We start from the raw sequence: 6,072 nt of genomic DNA, 5'->3' as shown, positions 1-6,072 counted from the left end.
ACACACCTCTGTGGCTGCCACCAGGGCTCAGGAAGCTACAGCCACCACTGCACCTGTCCCTCGCCCCTTAGAAAGCAGGTGCCTGGACGCTATGACAGAGTCCAGCCACTGCTTCCTCTGCTGCAGCTAGCTGCTCTCGACACCCACCCCCACCCGGAGCAGCAAGAAGATAGCCACCTTCGAAACCTCACATGAGCAGTTCTCACAGGCAGAATCCAGTTTGCATCCAGAACCAGATCTGGGAGAAACGGTATTTTTAGCTTTCCAGGCTCCACTGTCCAAGGAAGCACAGCAGAGGGAGGATGGAACGGAAGCTAAGTGAGCTGACCCGTGGCTCCATCACAGGCCCATTCTCCCAGCCTCTCTGCATCACTTACCTGGTGGCCTCTCCCTCCCCTTTCAAGCACTTCTTAAACACGCCTCTTGCATTGGTTTGGGCTCCTTTGCCTGGCTCTGTGTGTCAGCGGACTCCACTCCACTGCAGGTACGAGAAACCCAGCAGCAGGGGCTTCAACAGGCAGGGGTTTGCTGCCTCGTTCAGCAAGGTGTCGGGAGGAGGCAGCCCAGGCCAACGTCACTTCACCCTGTGGAGAAGCAGTGACGTGGGAAGATGGACATGGCCGGCCTTGTGACTCACACTCACCGGGCCTCACATCTCTACCACTCATAGACCGTGGGACCCTGGACAAAACACTGTACCCTCTGGGCCTTAGTTCTTCAGATGTATGTCGCTGAATGTGTGGAGATTAGAGATCAGTAAATAGTTTCTAAACAATGTGTTCAAGTATTATATGAAAAACTTTAAAATGTGGAAGCGTATCAAATGGAAAGTATGGATGCTGAGTGGACGTCATCGGTCACCCAGGAAGGGCAGCCAGGGTGCAAACTCAGGCCATCCAAGTGCAGAATGCAAGTCCACAACACTATGGGCAGATGGACTCGTGGCAGGGAGGATGGATGGAAGAATGGAGAGTGGAAGATGGAGGCAGGTTGGGAGGATGGACAAATGAACAGTCACTGCATGGAGTCAGAAGGGTTCCTTGAGGGGCTTTCCATGTACTCCAGCTGTAGCCCAGCTACTCCCTACCCAGTCCCCAAACAGGGCCGGGCTAGGGTGAGGCAAGTGAGGCACTCACCTCGCCTGGGGCACAGAATCTAAGGGGAGGCCCAAAATTCACTAATCAAGACAAATAATACTTTATGTGATATCTTTATAAATCAAAATTAATGTAAAACACCATGATGAACAAAATGTCAAAAATAAAGTTAGATTTACTTACTTAAATTTAAATGAAGCTCAGATCTAATCCAGCACGTGCATGATCTCAGCCGCCTCACCCTGGTCCAGGCCCCACCCACCACCCCAGCACCTCCCTACCAACCCACCATCGCCCCCACCCCACCACTTCATCACCACCCCACCCAGAACCTGAGAGTCAGGAAGGACGCGATAGAATAAGAAAGAAGACAGGGAGACAGAGCTGCCAAGCTCTTCCCAGCATCCAGCCCTGACCCCGGCTACAATCACCACCCACAGATCCCTCGGTGTCAGGGTGAAGGGCCCTCTGGGGAGCCTTAAGTTGTGGCTTCTCTAAGCGGCGTCCCCTCAGGCCACCACAGGGCGGAGCCCGCGGGCTGCTTTGGTCTCTGTGGAAACGCTGGAAGGGGCTGAGGGAAGGGGCCAGGCCATCCTGGGCCTCCCTGTCTTCCCCGATGGAGCCCTCCTACTCATCCAGAGCGATTCTGAGCCTTGACTGTGGCCGAGGTCTGTGCCAGCTGCTTTACATGGATTCGATCAGGAAACTCCTCACACCTCCCCTCAGGGGAGGTACTATCATTATCCCATTTTTTGCAGAAAAGGAAACCAAGGCCCAGAAAGAGAAAGTCCCTGTGGACAGCAGCTGGCTGTGAGAGGAAGCTCCTCTCTAAAGGTCTGCACTTCTGTTTCTGTCTCCTTGGTCCCCGGGCCTCACAGAGAGCATTCTGGGCAAGTCTCAGGAAGAAATGAGCCCCCAGTCCCATTTTGTAAAGTTGGAGACCAAGGCCCAGAGTGGCTGAGTACTTGAGCTCCGTCACACAGCAGGGAGGGACAGAGGCAGTAGGGGAAGCCGGAGCCTGCCTGAGCCCAAGCCCCAGGCTCTCTGTACCTTCCATGTCCTTAGCCCACCCCGTGTGACTCCCACCTGAGGCCCCTTGGTCTGACAGACTCAGTCAGGCCCGGAGAGGAAACTCTAGCAGGTGGGAGTCAGGAGCGCTTTGTCCCTCCCCCCTAATGCTGACTTAGGGCAAACTGCACCCCTGTCTGTGCCAGGTCTATTTCAGGGCCTTGCGGGCCTGGGGTTGGGCAGAGAACCAGACGAGGCTTCCTCCCCAGCATGCTGACAGCCTCGTGTGGGCAGAATGGCAAAGCCTGAGGGTGAGTGAGAGAATAGGAAAGGACAGTAGGAAAAGAAAATGGGGGTGGCCGGATGGCTCCATTGGTTAGAGCTCCAGCTCTCAACAACAAGGTTGCCGGTTCAATTCCCACATGGGATGCCTGGCTGCGCCCCCTGCAACTAAAGATTGAAAACGGCGACTGGACTTGGAGCTGAGCTGCGCCCTCCACAACTAGAATGAAGGACAACTTGGAGTTGATGGACCCTGGAGAAACACAATGTTCCCCAATATTCCCTAATAAAATTTATTTGAAATAAAAAAGAGAGGGAGAGAATGAAAACCAGGACTCGGGGTGCTTGGGAACACCTCCCTACCCCCCATCCCACCATCGTTTTCTCTCCTGTGACCATAAGGGGAGAGATCTCGGACACTCTATGAGCCCTTCCAGAAGAACGCTCCAGGGTTCAGGGATTGCAAGCTCATTGCAGTGACAAGCTGGTCTCTTTTGCCATCCCTGGACACGCCAAGGAACCCAGCTTTTGGATAACTGAAGGTTCTGGTTAACAGAGTTACCATGTGCTCTGTGTACGGGGATGACCAATCTCAGAGTGAGGGTGAGAAACCCGAGCTTAACACTAGAAAATGGGTAACAAGGGTCGATGGCCTCCGCTCTCATTTTATCCCCGGCTGGGTTGGGAATGTTACCACCTCCGAAACTGGTTACTGGGTGGGGAAGAGATGCCAAATGCTGAACCTGCTGGCCATCTGCCTTTTGGTTAGACAGAACTTTACTGTTGTAGGGCATAGAAAGTCAGGGGTCAAAAGGTCCTCAGAGCCAATTTGGTCAAACCCTGTCTCCCACCCCAGCCATTTATTTATTCAACAAATACTTAGCACCACCATGTGCCTGAGGCTAACCAGATAGACCTGGCCCCATCCTTCATAGAGTTTATCATCCAAAAAATGAAAACAAATATTCAATAAGCAATTAAGGTGATACGTCCTAGGATTCTGGTAAGGTATACCGGGAGCCAAGAGTACGTGGGTTAGGAAAAACTGCCCAGAGAAAACAGATTAAGCCACGACCTGAAGCCTGAGCAGGAGTTGGCTAGAGATGATAAGGAGAAACAGCACTTCAGAAGGAGTGGCATGTGCAAAGGCCCTGGGGCATGAGAGAACATGGTCTGATCAACGTGAAGGAAGACGGCCCATAGAGCTGTCACATAGAGTGGGAGGGAGGAAAGGGCGAGAGCGGCAGGCAGCAGTCAGGTTCCAGGGCAGTGTGAGTCATGCTATGGAATCCCAATGCCTTCCTGAAGGCAATGGGGAGCCACTGACGGTTTTTAAGCAGAAGAGTAGAGTGATCAGATTCACGTCTTAGAAAAATCTGTCTGGACTATGAGGGGAAAGAGTCTGAGTGGAAAGGGGGCAAAGCTGGAGGTCAAAGGACCAACAGGGGCTGTCACAAGAGGAAAGATGATGGTGGCCCAAACAGGGAGGTGGCAGTAAGGGGGCCTGAGGATTCCATGGTTTGGAGAGTCATTTGAAACATCACATACTGGGAGACAGTGATTATCTAGGCAGGGAGGAGAGAGGAGTCCACATTGGTCCCCAGGGCCCCTCTTGGGTGGCTGGGGAGACAGAGCTGCCTTTGCTGAGCTGGAGACACAGGAGAGAAATGAAAGGCCAGTTTGGGACCCACTGAGTTGAGAGCTACAGAGACATTCACGTGTTCTCAGTAGGAAACTGTAAATGTAGGTCAGGAGTCAGAAGAGAACACGGGGCAGAAGAAGGATGTGTGTGGGGATGTAGGCCTTGACTGATAAAGACAGAGGTCCCGCGATAGCCCCTGGGGGAACCCCAGCATCCTACACACCGCTATGTCCGTGTCCCCAGGGTCTGGCACGTTCCTTGGCATTGAGGGACAGAGGCAGGAGGTATTTTCCAAACATGGCAGCATCAACATCTGCCATCCCACATGCTCGTCTTACAGTGTGACCCTGTGACTGTGGGAGAAGTGACACTGAGAGACTTCTGAGGCCAAGTCACAAAAGATGACACAGTTTCCACCTGGATCTCTCTCAGGACGTGCACCTTGGCTTCCAAGGCTAGCAGCTACCCTGGAGCTGCCATGCTGGAGGGACCAGGTAGAGAGGTCACACAGAGCAAGAGAGAGCTGCCTGAGGAGCCCCAGCTGTTAGAGTCCTCCCAGACCGGCCACCAACCATGTGGGAGAGTGAGCCTGAAGATATTCCAGGCCCAGCCTTGAGCCATCCCAGTTGACACCAAGTGGAGCAGAGGCCAGCTGTCCCCACTGAGCCCTGCCTGGATTTCAGATCTGTGAGCAAAATACATGTTGTTTAATCCACTAAGAATTTTTTGGAACAGCAGAACAGGGAGGCACCTCATAAGTATGTATTGAATGAACATTTCAGGGCAGGAAGAGAAAGGGGAGCTTGCAGAGGAGACCGAGGAGTGGTCAGGAGGTTGGAGGGAATCAGAGAGGGTGAGTGAGTGGTCCAAGGGCACACAGCAGGCTGGTGGCCAAAACTTTAAGTCTGGTCTCCCCTGTCCACTGCACTCATACTTTGCCTCAGATTTTTATTTTTCCTTCTTTCCTTCCTTCCTTCCTTCCTTCCTTCCTTTTTTCCTTCCTTCCTTCTTTCCTTCCTTCCTTCCTTTTTATATTGAGAAATTTATATCTCCCAGATAAGTACACATACACACAAAAAGCCAGGAATATGAAAGTAGAAAATCAGGACCAAGGAGAAAAGAAAGCAAAGATGTCAGATGATAGGTTGCAATCATTAAGCTTCAAATTTGCCTAAGTTTCCTGGCATCTGAAGTAAAAAGAGAAACAAGACAAGTGATTCAGTTCTCCTTACTAGGAAAGTGGAGCCTTGCCAGTCCCCTGGTGAGTTGGATTTCCCTGCCACCAAGCTAGAAGAAAGCTCGGTGTGCCCTTGGTGTAAGGGGTGCTGAGCGACCTCATGCTTCCAACAGCAAGCAAGCACTGATGTCGTTTCCTTGTTTCTTGTACTAACTTCTTTGCTAAAGGCTGATCCCAGAGCTCTGAAGCCCAGAGCGTATCCTGACATTTTTATGGAGAAAACAGGACAACGTCTCCCTTGCTCAGGGCACAGGCATCTAAGAACATGTTTAAAATAATGATTTCAGGCCCCTCCATCAGCGAACGGACTCAGGAGTCAGCAGTCTGACAGTTTATCTCTTAACAGTCACCCTGGGTGATGGGGGTGCACATCCAGGTTTGGGGTCCCCTGCCTAAGACCATCTTTCTTAAATCTCAGGAAAACAGACAATAAAGCAAGGCCCTACTGTCCACCGGGGCCCTGGAGCACGTTGAAAAAAGAAAAGCAGTGGAGGGACTGACGGGGGAGCAGTGGCTGGCTCCCCTGAGACCCTCTCCAGGCCAAACGCTTCATCACCACGCTCTCTGAGCTTCACAAGCTGGTGAGACACATCATGGCATCCCATTTTACAGATGAGAATGCTGAGTCCGGGAGGATGCTGCCACAGCTCATGGGTGCGGGCACTGAGGTCCAAAGCCAGGGTAACCCACCAGGATTCGCTGAGTGACACGCTGACACCAAGAAGAGCCCGGTGCCCCTGGCTGTGACACACATCAGCCTTTCACAAACAGCCCAAGTCTCACATGTGACAGTGTAATATTTACTT

The sequence above is a fragment of the Rhinolophus ferrumequinum genome, chromosome 10 (assembly GCF_004115265.2).
Source record: "Rhinolophus ferrumequinum isolate MPI-CBG mRhiFer1 chromosome 10, mRhiFer1_v1.p, whole genome shotgun sequence".
In the NCBI taxonomy this organism is placed as follows: domain Eukaryota; kingdom Metazoa; phylum Chordata; class Mammalia; order Chiroptera; family Rhinolophidae; genus Rhinolophus; species Rhinolophus ferrumequinum.
The sequence above is the reverse complement of the archived record's forward strand: the minus strand, read 5'-3'. Positions refer to the sequence as shown.